This window comes from Ovis aries, chromosome X, assembly GCF_016772045.2.
Source record: "Ovis aries strain OAR_USU_Benz2616 breed Rambouillet chromosome X, ARS-UI_Ramb_v3.0, whole genome shotgun sequence".
In the NCBI taxonomy this organism is placed as follows: Eukaryota; Metazoa; Chordata; class Mammalia; order Artiodactyla; family Bovidae; genus Ovis; species Ovis aries.
In genome coordinates, this window is record NC_056080.1 from 132,387,733 (window position 1) to 132,405,133 (window position 17,401).

At 41.5% G+C, this 17,401-nt stretch overlaps 1 protein-coding gene across 1 annotated transcript in view; it reads right to left on the reverse strand.

Annotated features, from left to right (window-relative positions):
* Positions 1-231: 231 nt before the first annotated feature.
* The window catches only part of SYTL4 (synaptotagmin like 4), a 160,140-nt gene continuing 142,970 nt past the window's right edge, over positions 232-17,401 (reverse strand). The window contains exons 21-23 of the transcript XR_009598860.1: positions 12,612-12,797; positions 2,289-2,346; positions 232-438 (exon numbers count right to left, since the gene is read on the reverse strand). The gene's annotated coding sequence lies outside the window, so the exon portion shown is untranslated. The remainder of the gene's footprint in view (positions 439-2,288; positions 2,347-12,611; positions 12,798-17,401) is intronic.

Genomic DNA, 17,401 nt, shown 5'->3' on the forward strand with positions numbered 1-17,401 from the left:
TGGCAAGACTCCCTGTTATGTGCATGTGGTATAGTCTCCAGACAGACCTTGTCAACTGCAGTGTGTAGATTACTAGCTCTGGGAGAACCACCAACAGATATGGAGTCAACACGGGCAAGGATAGGAACTTCTCAGGTGACAAGGGTCATGATAACAGGGTATGGCTTAAAGTCACCTGTAGCCAGCAGTAGGGGACCTGATTGTTCCTGGGTAATGTTCACATGGTGTTACCTGATCAGGGAGAGGTTTAGGTCCATCTGTTGGCATCCATGTTGCCTTAAGCAGACCAAAGTACATAGATGGTAGATAAGGTCACCTCTTTTTCCAGAAAGTGGTGGTTACTTTGCTTGGCTTATACTGGATGATGATGAACACAGGCTCAGGATGGTTTCAGGCTCTCATCAGGATCAAGAAATAGGTGGCTAAGCTCTGGGTTTTCTATGAGGGAGACAGGAAGGATGAAAGTACCAGGTGAATGTTTCTTTTTTATGCATAGCAGTGCCTGGGTTTCCATGTCTGTGGAATCGATAATTGGGTTGTGTCTGGTGTGGATATGTACACCAGCAGAGATAGAAATATTTCTGTAGGAGGGTTCCTCATTTGTTGTGAATTTAAGTATGGTGTAGTTTTGCCATAGGGACATGAATTTAATGTAATCTAAACCATGGGCTGTATTTCTGACCACTTGAAAGACCACTGCTCTTCAATTTCTCCCACTAGCCCTTAATTTTGTTTAAAGCCCATTATGTATGTCGAGGATACCTGCTACCGGAAGATGATAGGATAGATAAAAATCCAAAGCAATGTTTTCTTGCAATGTCCCTAGTTATTGTGCTTTAGAGTGATGTGGAACTTGGGTTTACTATATCACTTGTATGGTAGTCCCAAGGGCTGTAAAAGCTATTTTGTTAACACGTCAATAACATTAGGGGAAGCTGGTGCCTTGCATGGATAAACTACTGGAAGGCTTGTATAGAAGGCCAGGAGCACCAAGCTGAGCTCCATGTGCTATACAGCAGCTCTGCACTAGCCATCTTAGTACATATATGTCAATCCTACACACCTAATTTATCTCACCCTCTCCTTCCTGTTCCACAAGTCTGTTCTCTAAGTCTATATCTCTATTCCTGCCCTGCAAGCAGGTTTATGTAGTGATAAACATTTTTCTAGATTTCAAATATATGTGTTCAGTTCAGTTCAGTTCAGTTCAGTCGCTTAGTCGTGCCCGACTCTTTGCGACCCCATGAATCACAGCACGCCAGGCCTCCCTGTCCATCACCAACTCCCAGAGTTCACTCAGACTCACGTCCATCGAGTTGGTAATGCCATCCAGCCATCTCATCCTCTGTCGTCCCCTTCTCTTCCTGCCCCCAATCCCTCCCAGCATCAGAGTCTTTTCCAATGAGTCAACTCTTCGCATGAGGTGGCCAAAGTACTAGAGTTTCAGTTTTAGCATCAGTCCTTCCAAAGAACACCCAGGACTGACCTCCTTTAGAATGGACTGGTTGGATCTCCTTGCAGTCTAAGGGACTCTCAAGAGTCTTCTCCAACACCACAGTTCAAAAGAATCAATTCTTTGGTGCTCAGCTTTCTTCACAGTCTAACTCACATCCATACATGACTACTGGAAAAACCATAGTCTTAACTAGACGGACCTTTGTTGGCAAAGTAATGTCTCTGCTTTTGAATATGCTATCTAGGTTGGTCATAACTTTCCTTCCAAGGAGTAAGCATCTTTTAATTTCATGGCTGTAATCACCATCTGCCGTGATTTTGGAGCCCAAAAAAATAGTCTGACACTGTTTCCATATATGTGTTAATAGATAGTAGGGAACAAGGTATAAGGAAGGTTGAGAAGTGCATGCAAATGAGACTCTCAACCAGGGCTGAACATTCTTGCAAACGAGATGTTCAGCTAAGAATCCTCTATTTGTTCCCGTGGGAAAAGAACATTTCTTGCACACAAGGATGTTTCTCTGATTCCTCAAAAGGAACAGACCCAGGGACAAAACGGATTCTAAGTTGATAAGGAAGTTCCCCAAAACAAAGTCTTAGCTGCAGTAAATAAGTCATGGTAAAGGTTATCTCGCCCTGCGCCTGTGCACTGTATAGTCGCTGAATCATAGTGCTTGGCAACTTGCCCTGTAGATTGTTGTGCAAAGGATATAAAATAAAGCAGCTATAAGAAGCAAGGGGTTAAAGTAAAAAGATTCAAACCACTCTGCAGTGCTGGTGTTTCATTCCGTCGCCAGCAATAGATGATATTTGTGTTTCTCTTTATTACTTACTTCACTCTGTAGAACAGGTTCTAGGTTCATCCACCTGAGATTGATGCCCTGTGGTAACCTAAAGTGGTGGGATAGGTGGAGGTTAGGAGGGAAGCTCAAGAGAGATAGAATACATGTATATTTATGCCTGATTCATGTTGTTGTGTGGCAGAAACCAACACAACATTGTAAGGCAATTGTCCTCCAGTTAAAAATATATTTATAAAATGATTCAAAACTGGAATATAAAACAGTGAATTCTAAAATTTGAAAATAAAATAGTTTGGAATTAACATATAGATATTAATGTATATAAATAGATAACCAACAAGGACCTATCATATAGCAGAGGGAACTATACTCAACATTTTATAATAATCTATAAGGAAAAGGAATCTGAAATAGAATATATATACACTTATATGCAACTGAATCTATAAATATATATATGTGCGTGTGTGTGTATATATATATATACATATTTATATGTGTGTGTGTGTGTATATATATGAATCACTTTGTGTACCTGAAGCAAACACAACATTGGTACTTCAAGAAAAATATAAATAACACAAAAACTTCATTAAAAGTATAAAATCTTCAGAATTATACACATGATTAATTAAACATTAATAAAACGAAGGTGTGGAGGTTAAAGCAATTAACTTTAGTGGCAGGAATTGTGGCTAATTCCTCATGGAGTTGCAACACTCTAGTAGGGCCAGGTTTAGATCAATCCAGTAGATGTGGTACCATTTGAATACAGACCTCTGACGGTACAGGAGGCGCTTCTGCTATTACCAAGGGCACAACAGGAATCTCAATCTATAGGGTAACTAGCTCTGCTCAAGTGAAGACCTCAGTTCAATAAGGGCTCAGTGTAACTACAGATATTGCCTCTCCAGATGGTACATGGAGGCTCAGTACCCCGAATCCCTGCATCACTCAAGGGTAAACTACATTACTATATTTGAGTGAATGAATTCTTGAGAATGTATGTGAGTCAATGTGTGAGCTTTTTGGTGAATGAGAACCCATTCCTAATTCTGAGCATATTAATGTGGATGTGAGTGAATATGAGTGTAGGCATGCAAGCATGACTATGATTGAATTTCCCAGCACATTCAAATGAATGTGTGAGCAATTAATGTGAGCGAATGAGTATGTTAACATATTTGTGCAAGTGAACGTAACCTTGTACATGTATATAAGCCCATGTGAGACTGACTGTGGGTGCCTATTCAAATATGAATTTGCAGGTTGAAAGTGAATAGGACTTTTCATCTGGATGAGTGAATCTATAACCATGGGCATGAATGTTAGCATATCCATGTATGTGTGAGCATGTGAAAGTAGAATATATTTCTGTGATTTAATGTGCAAGTATGTGCATGTCAGTATATTAGAGCATCTCTACATGTGTGTTAATGTGTGAACTTCAAGGCAAGTATGAGCATATTCATCTGTAGACATATGAGTATGATGTTCTTTGTGAGTATACTATACCTGGGAAAATGTATGAGTACGTGACTGGGAGCATAGAGCAGTGTGTGTGTGTGTGTGTATGTGAATATGTGTAAGAAGGCTTGACAGAACACATATATAAGCACATTTTCATGAGTGAGTGTGTAACTGTTCATTTGTGTAAGTTTGTTCATATGTGAGTGTATTTTGGTGAAGACTATAGGAGAATGTGCTTTTGAGTTTATGTGAGTACATCTGTGTGTGAAGGTATGAGCTTTGTGATGCCTTGGAGAAAATTTGTGTTCAAAAATACATGGAAATATTTCTGTTTATGAGCATATTAATATACACTTAAACGGGAATCTGAATATACTGTTGTCAGCATATATGAGTGTCTGTGCATCAATCTGTAAGCATGTACATGTGTTAGTAGACATGTGAGCCTTTTGTGTGAATGAATGTGTATGATTATATATCTGTGTCTATGCATATGGATAAATTTAGGAATATGTAAGGGATTAGTGCCCTTACAAGAAGAAGAGAGGACACCAGAACACTCTCCATCTCTCTGACATGAGTGCACACAGGAAGAAAGCAGTCACCAATAAGCCAGGAACAGAGCTTATCAGGAACCAAAATGGCCAGCATGTTGGTTTTGGACTTCCCTGCCTTCAGAAGTATAGGAAATAAGTATCTGTCATTGCCACTCAGTCTATGGGATATTTGTTATAATAGCCAGAACTAAGGACATCCCTGGTGGCACCGTGATAAAGAACCCAACTGCAAATGCCAGAGACATGGGTTCAATCCCTGGGTCAGGAGGATTCCCTGGAGGAGGAAATGGCAACCCACTCCAGTATTCTTGTCTTGGAAATCCCATGGACACAGGAGTCTGGTGGGCTATAGTGCATGGGTTGCAAAAGAGTCGGACACGACTTAGTGACTAAACAACAACAACAATCAGAGCTAAGACAAGAAACCTCCAGATAAGGTGCTGAAATCTTTCCAGTGATTACTTCAGCTCTATATTTCATCACTGACTTCTCCGATGACCTCAGGCAGCAAGAAAACAGTGGAGGTAACCACTGCTGATCCTGAAGAAACTGATTCATTGGCTTCGTGGTGGTTTGAGTTTTGGGTTCTTTGACATTTCTCATGTCTGTTCTAGAAATCTCAGTGTTAGGCTAGATTTTATTTGACAGCTAAAATCACAAATGCTTGACATAATCAGGCTTGAATTATAAAGATCATGCTGATTGCAGTGTGCTGAAAGGACTAGAGGAACCAACACTAATATCAGGGAGGAGAGAAGTTGGGATGTTGTGGCAGTAATTCGGGAGGAAGATGACCAAGACCTGGTTTGGGGGTGACTCATGATCAATGGAGACATATGTACAGAGGTGGGATGTTTTCTGGAGGGAGAACCAATAAAACCCAGGAGGAGTTAAAGACTTGAGGGCAGAGGGGCAAGCAACTTGGTTGGGGTAGGTGAAGTAGACAAGACAGATCATGTGTTCAGTTTTTAACAAACTCAATAGAGTGAGAAGCCAGGGTTCGCATGCCACAAATAAAGATCCCAGATACCACAACTAAATATCCCGCATGCCACAACTAAAAAGATACCACATTCTGCAACAAATACTCCATATACCACAAATAAAGAATGCCGTATGCCACAAAATAATTATTCTGCATGCTGCAACAGTGATCCCATGTTTGCAACAAAGATGCCATATACCTCAACTAAAACATCCCTCATGCCACAACTAAAAAGATCCCACATGCCCCAGATAAAAATCCCACATGCTGCAACTAAAGATCCCACATTCCACAAAAAAGATCTCGCGTGATGCAACTGAAAGATCCTGTGTGCCACAACAAAGAAACTGCATGCCACAACAAAGATCCCACATGCCCCAGATAAAAATACCACATGCCACAACTAAAGATCCTACATGCCACAACTAAAAGATCCTGCATGCCACAACAAAGAAACCACGTGACACAAGTAAAAGATCCCATGGACCACAAATAAATATCCCACACACCACAACTAATGATCCCTGTAAACCCACTATACTTCAATCAAAAAGCCCTCAAGTGTGTAGAAGTGGCTTTTCTCCAATATATGGATTCAGAGGGACACAATGTGCTCTCTGCACCCTGTCTAAAACCTTCAGAATCATTTTCATTGGCACAGTTTCTGCTGAAACAGAGAAGCCATCAGTAAATGTCACATTTCCCAGAGAACAAACAACAGAGAACACCCTAGCTGTCACCTTTCCAAGGCCATGCCTTCTCTGGCACACATGTAGACGTGTGTACTCATAAGTGTACACATTCTTTACCCAGTCCGCTTTTCTCCCTATGGTGATTCAACCAGAAGCACGTGGTGAATCACGTGCTCCTCCTCTCCAGCTTTTATCCAGATGGGGCACATAGCATGGGTCCACGTCACCAGGCAGGATGAGGGGCTGGGGTAGAGGGGGCAGGCATTTTGGCAAGTGGAGAGGAGAGGAAGCATACAGAGGGCAGCTCAGAGAAGTATTACTTCACCCCCACTAAAGAGCCCCATCTTGAAATCAGCATGGATACAGCTCTCCATGTTGGTGGGCATCCATCCAGGGGCAGCTGATTGCACCAGGAAAAGTAATCTTCCACCCTCAGTGCCCTCCTGAGCTGAGCTAACCAGTATACATTCTCCAGCACAAAGTCACATTATCTGAGCTGGGACTGACATTCTGTTGTATCCATGTCAACCTTTATCTTGTATACCTCATATTTTAGGGCCAGGAAATGGCTTGACACTGAGAGAGAACCTTCTGGTCCTTGCCCAACAAAATCATTTCAGATTCTTTAGGCCTCAAGGGTGTCTTCTCAATGACATTCATTCTGGGAGCTGGCATTTCTCTCATTAATCACGTGCTTTCAGATGAGAGGTGTCTTGGATGAGTATAGGCAAGTACCCATCCTGAGCCCTGCAGAGAACTGGTCTATCCAGAGATATCTGAAGTGCTCACCCAACACATCTGAGACCATCAGGAGGGATGTATCCTCCCAAAGGGCACTGGAATGTGAATGGGCCCTGAGCATCACTGTGATCCTATGGTACTTTCAGATAATGAAAAAGGGGCATCAGTCACTGCAATCTGTTTGCATCTGTTAAATCTATATTCTATAAATAAGTCAATACAAGTAATGAATTCAGTTCAGTTCAGTCGCTCAGTCATGTCCGACTCTTTGCGACCCCATGAATCACAGCATGTCGGGCCTCCCTGTCCATCACCAACTCCCAGAGTTCACTCAAACTCATGTGCATCGAGTCGGTGATGCCATCTAGACATCTCATCCTCTACCGTGCCCTTCTCCTCCTGCCCGCAATCCCTCCCAGCATCAGGGTCTTTTCCAATGAGTCAACTCCTTGTACGAGGTGGCCAAAGTACTGGAGTTTCAGCTTCAGCATCATTCCTTCCAAAGAAATCCCAGGGCTGATCTCCTTCAGAATGGACTGGTTGGATCTCCTTGCAGCCCAAGGGACTCTCAAGAGTCTTCTCCAACACCACAGTCAAAAGCATCAGTTCTTCAGTGCTCAGCCTTCTTCACAGTCCAGCTCTCACATGCATACATGACCACTGGAAAAACCATAGCCTTGACTAGACAAACCTTTGTTGGCAAAGTAATGTCTCTGCTTTTGAATATACTATCTAGGTTGGTCATAACTTTCCTTCCAAGGAGTAAGCATCTTTTAATTTCATGGCTGCAATCACCATCTGCAGTGATTTGAGAGCCAAAAAAAATAATAAGTCTGACACTGTTTCCACTGTTTCCCCATCTATTTGCCATGAAGTGATGGGACCAGATGCCATGATCTTAGTTTTCTGAATGTTGAGCTTTAAGCCAACTTTTTCACTCTCCTCTTTCACTTTCATCAAGAGGCTTTTTAGTTCCTCTTCACTTTCTGCCATAAGGGTGGTGTCATCTGCATATCTGAGGTTATTGATATTTCTCCTGGCAATCTTGATTCCAGCGTGTGCTTCTTCCAGCCCAGCGTTTCTCATGATGTACTCTGCATATAAGTTAAATAAGCAGGGTGACAATATACAGCCTTGACGTACTCCTTTTCCTATTTGGAACCAGTCTGTTGTTCCATGTCCAGTTCTGACTGTTGCTTCCTGACCTGCATACAGGTTTCTCAAGAGGCAGGGTAGGTGGTCTGGTATTCCCATCTCTTTCAGAATTTTCCACAGTTTATTGTGATTCACACAGTCAAAGGCTTTGGCATAGTCAATAAAGCAGAAATAGATGTTTTTCTGGAACTCTCTTCCTTTTCCATGATCCAGTGGATGTTGGCAATTTGATCTCTGGTTCCTCTGCCTTTTCTAAAACCAGGTTGAATATCTGGAAGTTCACGGTTCACGTATTGCTGAAGTCTGACTTGGAGAATTTTGAGCATTACTTTACTAGTATGTGAGACGAGTGCAATTGTGTGGTAGTTTGAGCATTCTTTGGCACTACCTTTCTTTGGCATTGGAATGAAAACTGACCTTTTCCAGTCCTGTGGCCACTGCTGAGTTTTCCAAATTTGCTGGCATATTGAGTGCAGCACTTTCACAGCATCATCTTCCAGGATTTGAAATAGCTCAAGCAGAATTCCATCATCTCTACTAGCTTTGTTCGTAGTGATGCTTTCTAAGGCCCACTTGACTTCACATTCCAGGATGTCTGGCTCTAGGTGAGTGATCACACCATCGTGATCATCTGGGTCATGAAGATCTTTTTTGTACAGTTCTTCTGTGTATTCTTGCCACCTCTTCTTAATATCTTCTGCTTCGGTTAGGTCCATACCATTTCTGTCCTTTATTGAGCCCATCTTTGCATGAAATGTTCCCTTGGTATCTCTAATTTTCTTGAAGAAATCTCTAGTCTTTTCCATTCTGTTGTTTTCCTCTATTTCTTTGCATTGATCACTGAGGAAGGCTTTCTTTTTTTAATTTAAATTTATTTTAATTGGAGGCTAATTACTTTACAATATTGTATTGGTTTTCTATCTCTCCTTGCTATTCTTTGGAACTCTGCATTCAGTTGCTTATATCTTTCCTTTTCTCCTTGGCTTTTCACCTCTCTTCTTTTCACAGCTATTTGTAAGGCCTCCCCAGACAGCCATTTTGCTTTTTTGCATTTCTTTTCCATGGGGATGGTCTTGATCCCTGTCTCCTGTACAATGTCACGAATCTCCGTCCATAGTTCATCAGGTACTCTATCAATCAGATCTAGTCCCTTAAATCTATTTCTCACTTCCACTGTATAATCATAAGGAATTTGATTTAGGTCATACCTGAATGGTCTAGTGGTTTTCCCTACTTTCTTCAATTTAAGTCTGAATTTGGCAATTCATGATGAATTATTAATGAATTAGTGACTACTAAAACATTGCTCCCAGGGGTAAGAAAGGATTAGGTTCCTGTGAGCCTCTGGTCACAACATTTTCATCAATCGACCAATATATAAACTTCTTCCATAGCTTTTTCTGTCTAATGTTACAATTTAAACCAATTAGAATCACAGAATTTACTAAAACAATTAACATTAGCAAAGCAATAAACCTTCCAACAAAAGACTCTAGAATCTGTCCAAGTCTGAATCAATGGACACTCCCATTAGTGTCTCCAGAGCTTCCTTCATTGTTGATGATTTAGTAACCTCTGCCTATGCCCCCTGGCATCTCTGGACCACCCATGACAGCTATGAGTTGCCCACAGGCCACTGATGTAAGAAACTGCCCTTCTTGGCCTTGTACTACAAACCATTAGAGTGGCAACTATCGGCCACATACCAAGCCACTTTCAAAATAGAGGTTCTCAGAGACCCTGAGCCTGTGACACTCTGTACCCAATTGCCCAGCATGCTTTGGATCATGGAACCAACACTCCATAACCTCAGCACAGTTACTGAGGCCTCCTTGATACAAGAGAGTTTTCTGGGATATCTTTCTTACAAAACCCCTGGTCTCATCTATCCTTAGTCCCTTGCCAGAAGAGACAGTGGTAGAAGCAGCCATCCCTCTCCTAGATCTCTTGGCTACGTGAGGAGGCCCTTGGAATCAACTGAGTGGATACTATTGGGTATTTGTATACTACATATGATATTGTCTCCATCATCCCCTGCAGTGATGGAAAGCAATCATACAGATGACAGTGACAATACCCATGATAAAAGACAAGACCAATGGGTCCACACATTTGGCCAAACTTCATTTTTGTACTGTATGCCCTGGCTAACAAATGTGCCTATCTGTATACGGATGGCTAACAAACACATGAAAAGATGCTCAACATCACTCATTATTAGAGAAATGCAAATCAAAACCACAATGAGGTACCACTTCACGCCAGTCAGAATGGCTGTGATCCAAAAATCTGCAAGCAACAAATGCTGGAGAGGGTGTGGAGAAAAGGGAACCCTCCTACACTGTTGGTGGGAATGCAAACTAGTACAGCCACTATGGAGAACAGTGTGGAGATTCCTTAAAAAATTGCAAATAGAACTACCTTATGACCCAGCAATCCCTCTGCTGGGCATACACACCGAGGAAACCAGAATTGAAAGAGACACATGTACCCCAATGTTCATCGCAGCACTGTTTATAATAGCCAGGACATGGAAACAGCCTAGATGTCCATCAGCAGATGAATGGATAAGAAAGCTGTGGTACATATACACAATGGAGTATTACTCAGCTGTTAAAAAGAATTCATTTGAATCAGTTCTGATGAGATGGATGAAACTGGAGCTGATTATACAGAGTGAAGTAAGCCAGAAAGAAAAACACCAATACAGTATACTAACACATATGTATGGAATTTAGGAAGATGGCAATGACGACCCTGTATGCAAGACAGGAAAAAAGACACAGATATGTATAACGGACTTTTGGACTCAGAGGGAGAGGGAAAGGGTGGGATGATTTGGGAGAATGGCATTCTAACATGTATACTATCATGTAAGAATTGAATCGCCAGTCTATGTCTGACGCAGGATACAGCATGCTTGGGGCTGGTGCATGGGGATGACCCAGAGAGATGTTATGGGGAGGGGAGGTGGGAGGGGGGTTCATGTTTAGGAATGCATGTAAGAATTAAAGATTTTAAAATTAAAAAAATAAATAAAACAAAAATAAATAAAAATAAAAACTCTTGGGCCATTGCCTAAAAGTTGTCCTCATTGAGGTAAAGGACTCTGGGAACCACTTGCCTTGCACACACCCAAAATATATGTCGAGATGTTATGGACTGAATCATATTCTCTCAAAATGGGTATGTTAAGCCTTTAACCCCCAATGTGACTGTATTTGGAGATATGACCTTTAAGGGGTAATTAAGATTAAATGAGATCATAAGCATGGAGGTGTAATCCTACAGGAGGGTATCCTTATAAGAAGAACAAGAGAATCACAGAGCTCTCACTCTCTCCCCACACTAAACAAAGAGAAGGCCATGTGAGGACACAGTGAGAAGACATCTGCCAAGGACAAAGGTATAAATTTATACTGGGGCATAAATTCTTTTAGCAAATTCTAGATTTCCAACTGGATTAAGTTGTGGGCCTTTGTTTCAATTTAAATGATTTCCTCTCTCTGTATTCAAGTTTTCTGATTTCTTTATGTGATCCATTTTATTTGTTTGTCACTGGATATACTTTGTGTGTATGTGATGGGGGAGGTCCCCTGTGATGATGAATCCTCTTTACTTTGCTCACATTTACACATTTTTTCCTTCAGACAGCCTCAAATCAAATTCATTAGTGCTATGGGCCTCCCATATGATAATAGTTGCTTAATAAGTGTTAAGGACTCTGGCTTAAATTAGGGTGAATTCATTTCATCACTGTCGTGAAAGTGTCATGGTCATTTCTCCCTACAACAGGATGATCAGGACTTTTACTGCAAAAGAGACATAGCTAATGGTATGGTAGCAGAGTGGCACAGTTTATTTTCTCTCTGTACAAATTCTCTCAGAATATTTTTGATTTCTAGCAGTGAAAATTTACAGCTTTGGATTTTTATCTCCATTTAATCCTGAGTGGTCCAGACCTTCAGGGTAGTTATTGAGAAAGTTTCAGAGACCCAGTGATTCACTTCTTGGGTAGCCCAGGAAAGAGGGACATTGCAAGACAAAGTACAGGAAAGTAGGACATCGCAGGACAAAGTACAGAGTGAATCAGAAGGGTCTGTGGGAAGAAGGTTTGGGGTATTAAGATGGTGAGGTAGTACCTGCTTCCTGAGCAAGAATGTGATTTTGTTCTTCGAATAATTCTGCTGGTTGACAAGGAAATGCTATTTAGGGATAATATGCAGGAATGCATCTGGTGCATTCAATAAGATCCATTACTAGAGAATCCTATCTGGTTGAGCAGAGTGAAACTTGGGACTAAGCCATTCAAGATCCTCTCAATTTTACCAGATGTTAACTCAGCACAAAATATAAATTTTATTAGCCCTCACTCACAACCGGCCCCTCCCTGCATGAGCACATGCATGGTCACATGTGCACACACACACACACACACACACACACACACACACAAAACGAACAGTACACATGACTGAGGAATATTAAGTCCTGGAAATGGATGGGTGGACACTTGAGTGGTAGTTTCCCAATCCCTGTGATTTGGGCACTGTTAGTTACCATGGTAACATAGGCACTGAAATAGGCAGTTCATCTCAACCTGATGTCCCCAACCCTATCTCCAATTTCTCTAGGCACTGGCCAGTAGGCAGGGTGCATGGACAGGATTTAAAGCCCAGGCCTATGTCTTCTAAAAGGTTGTCCACTAACCCACTGCCCTCCCAGCTCCTGGCAGCCTGGCGACCTCACTTACCAATTAAAGGAGTCTAAAATGAAGTCAGGAACATCAGAGGAGGAGAGGTTAGATGTCAAACTGAAATTTCCAGGTGGGATTGTGGTCATCACCCTTCAAGGTCTGGATCCTGGTGAGCCATAGGGGCACAGGGCCTTTCAGCTTGTTTGGACCCCACAGTTCCCAGCTGGAAAACACTGGAGAGTTCTGGAGATCTCATGGAAGACAGAGAAGGAGGTAAGCAGGCTAACCACGAGGTGGGGCAGGGAGCTTGTTCTTTTCCAAAGAGCTGCCACTAAGTTGAGACCATCATGGGCAAGGGATGCAGGAAAAATGGGAATTGATCAGAGGCCCTGAGCCTGGGACCAGCAAAAAGAACAGCAGCCCAGCAGCTCCACTCCATGAAGCACACTGTGAACCAATCCCTTGGCTTCTAAGAGCACTAGGTTTGATGCACTTCACCTGCCAGTGAGGGAACAGGAAGCCTGGCATGCGGGCTCCACCCACTGCAACTGGCTCCACTCACTCCAACAGCATCCTGAGGTTAGCAAATCCTACAGATGCCAAGAGTCATTCAAAAAGACATGCAATCCTGCCTTCTATTATGGCTTGGGCACCACCCAGCCCTCTGCTCATTCTGGCCTCTACAGTCATTCCTTGGTCAGCTCCAGCTCCCTGTCAGCTGGAAAACTGGGCTGGGGGGTTGGTGGCATGGGGCACCCCACCCTGCACCTACCCTCTGCAAAAACACAAAATCTGCTATTTGCTTGAAAGAGCCTATGCCCAAGAGTTTGCTTCATGTGGTCAAAGGAGTAATTTGACTGCCCAGGTTGAATTCTGAAAGATCTGGACACTTTTGAGGAATTAGGAGATAGCTGACTAGGGGTTGTTCCCAGACCCCTGGGCTTCCAGGGAACCCAAGTGCCTCTCCTCTGGAAGAGGTGGTAGAGGGTCAGCCAATGAATTTTATGATAGGGCCTTGGTGAGTCATCAAGACAGAAATTGGACTCCCAAAGCGTCACTCTCTCAAAGCTAAGGGATACAAACTTGTAGTGAGTGTTCTTGGCTGACATCATAGGAGGGAAAAAGAAGGCAAAAGTCAGCGCATCAGATTTTCAAGGCAGTTAGCCATTGAAAAGCAGGGCAGTCTAATGCTCCAGCATTCTGGCCCCAACATGTAAAGAAAAAAGCCTCCCATTTTTACTGTTGTTGTTTAGTCACTAAGTCAAGTTGCACTCTTTTGTGATTTCATGTACTGTAGTCTGCCAGGCTCCTCTGTCCATGGTATTTCATAGGCAAGAATACTGGAATGGGTTGTCATTTCATTCTTCAGGTGATCTTCCTGACCCATGGATCGAACCCATGTCTCTCATATCTCCTGCATTAGCAGGCAGATTCTTTTCCACTGAAACACCAAGGAAACACTAAATAGATTAAAATCTGCTAACCTGGAATATACCGGGTGGCCATAACATCCACAAGATGTTATACAAAATCCCAGAGAGCTTTTGACCAACCCAATGTTTAAAGCAACTGCTGTGTAAATACTAATTTTGGTGCTGGCTGGTTTTTCAGCTAATGGGTTACAGGCAACTGTGAAGAACTAAAGGGAGGCAATTTTTAGCTCCTGTATATAATAATGTCCGTTATGGAAAATGAATGGGTGAGCCTTTTCAAGTATGAGTGTGTTAATAAGAATATTTTTGTGTGATTAAGTAAATGTTTCTGCATGTTTATATGTATGAGCGAACAACTGATCATGTGCATGGATATCACTGTGTGTGTGTGTGTGTGTGTGTGTGTGTGAATTTAAGCATGTTTGTCTAACATTTTGAGAGGTCAAGTTGCACAACTTGCAGGATCTTAGTCCCTGACCAAATATTGAACACAGGGCCACAGTAGTGAAACTGCCGAGCCCTAACCACTGGACTGCCAGGGAATTCACCTGTCTAGTATTTTAAAAGCACATCTGACTCAAACAACAGGGATTTGAACAGCACAAGTCCAGGTATATGCAGATTTGTTCAATAGAAAAATACTATAGTACTACTAAGACAGTCAATTCCTAGGCAGGTTGATAAGAGTCCGAGGTCCCCGAGGAGGAGAAAGGGGTCTGGGGTTCTCAAGGAGAAGGAAAACAGAAATATTTTTTCTCTCTCCTACATTCCTTAGCCTGAGTCACATAATTTTTTATTTTCTTTAAGCCTGATGACTACACAACAAACAACTCAGTTTAAACTCTGTACTAGGTATTACTTAACAACAGTGTATCTTGCTTGAGGACAGTTTCTCCTTCCTGAAAACCTTCTGATTAATCCTGATATCTTAAAATGTGTATTATGGGAGTGGGTCTGGTAGGATCTTTCAATTGTTAAATTCTAACCCTGTTATCCTAAAATGTAAATTGTGGGAGTGGGTCTGGTAAAATTTTTACAATGTTGAGACATTCTTTTGATTTACTGTAATAACAAATTTACTTTTTAAATTTATTTTTTTTATTTATTTTAATTGTAGGCTAATTACTTTACAATATTGTAGTGATTTTGCCACTATGTTGGTTTTACATTGACATGAATCAGCCATGGGTGTATATGAGTTCCCCATCCTGAGACCCCCTCCACCTCCCTCCCCATCTCATCCCTCTGGGTCATCCCAGTGCACTAGCCCTGAGCACCCTGCCTCATGCATTGAACTTGGACTGGTGATCCATTTCACATATGATAATATATATATTTCAATGCTATTCTCTCAAATCATCCCACCCTTGCCTTCTCCCACAGAGACCAAAAGTCTGTACTTTACATCTGTGTCTCTTTTGCTGTCTTGCATATAGGGTCATCGTTACCATCTTTCTAAATTCCACATATATGCGTTAGTATACTGTATTGCTGTTTTTCTTTCTGGCTTACTTCACTCTGTATAATAGGCTCCAGTTTCATCCACCTCATTAGAACTGATTAAAATGTATTCTTTTTAATGCTGGATTCACAAGAACCTCATATTGAGAGAGCAGACTATATGTTAAATGTATTCAAATGTACATGGATGGTCAACACTCCTAACCCCTGCATCATTCAAGGGTCAACTACATTAGTATATCTGAATGAACTTGTGTGAGTGTGAATGAATGTGAGCACTTCTTGGTGAGTGTGAGCACATTCCTACTGTGAGCATGTTAATGTGTATGTGAGTGACTATGAGTGACATATTTAAGCATGACTATGATTAAACATGTCAGTACATTCAGGTGAATGTGTGAGCAGTTATTTTGAGTGAATGAGTGTGTGAGAATGTTGTGCAAGTGAATTTGACCTTGTACATATATATATAAGCACATGTGAGTGATCACAGGAGCCTATTCAAACATATGAGTCTGTATGTTAAAGTGAATGGAACTTTTAATATGGATGAGTAAATTAGTGACCATGGGCATGAATGTCAGCATGTTCATGTGTGTGAGAATGAATGTGTGTGTGTTTGTGAGAATGTGAAAGTGGAATATATTTTTGTGAGTTAATGTCCAAGTGTGTGTGTGTGTGTGTGTGTGTGTGTCTTAGAGCATCTCTATATGTATAAATATGTGAACTTCATGATAAGAGGGAGCATATTCACCTGTGAGAATATGAGTATGTTGTTTGTATCGAGTACATGGGGAATAGTATAAATACATGACTGGGAACATACAGGAATGGATGTGAGTGAATGTGAGAGCTAGTTTGGGGGAATGAGTGTATAAGCACATTTTCATGAGTGAGTATGGAACTGTTTACTTGTGTAACCTGGTTAATTTGTGAGTGTATTTTTGTGAAGATTGTGTAAGAATGTGCTTGTGAGTGTATGTGAGGACATCTGTGTGTGAAGGTATGAGCTTAGTGATGTCTGTGAGAAAACTTGTATTCAAGTATATACATGAAATGTTGCTGTTTGTGAGCATATTAATGTGCATGTATAAGTGCAACTGAGTGTATTGTTGTCAGCATATATGACTGTCTTCTCTGAGAATGAATTTGTATGCTCATGTGTAAGTGGACATGTGAGCATTTTGTGTGAGGAAATGTGTATGATTGTACATGAGTCTCTGCAGAAGCTCTATACAGTCAGCAAAAACAAGACCAGAAGCTGACTGTTGCTCAGATCATGAACTCCTTATTGCAAAATTCAGACTTAAATTGAAGAAACTAGGAAAACCCACAAGACCATTCAGGTTTGACCTATCAAATCCCTTATGATTATACAGTGGAAGTGAGAAATAGATTCAAGATATTAGATCTGATAGACACACTGCCTGAAGAAATATGGACAGAGGTTCGTGACATTGTACAGAAGGTAGTGATCAAGACCATTCCCAAGAAAAATAAATGCAAAAAGGCAAAACAGTTGTCTGAGGAGGCCTTACCAATAGCAGAGAAAAGAAGAAAAGCTAAAGACAAAGGAGAAAAGGAAAGATAAAGACATCTGGATGCAGAGTTCCAAAGAATAACAAGGAGAGATAAGAAAGCCTTCCTCAGTGATCAATGCAAAGAAACAGAGGAAAACAACAGAATGGGAAAGACTAGATATCCATTCGAGAAAACTAGAGATACCAAGGGAACATTTCATGCAAAGATGGGCTCAATAAAGGACAGAAATGGTATGGACCTAACAGAAGCAGAAGATATTAAGAAGAGGTGGCAAGAATACACAGAAGAACCATACAAAAAAGATCTTCATGACCCAGACAACCATGATAGTGTGATCACTCACTTAGAGCCAGACATCCTGGAATGCAAAGTCCAGTGGGCCTTAGGAAGCATCACTACAAACAAAGTTAG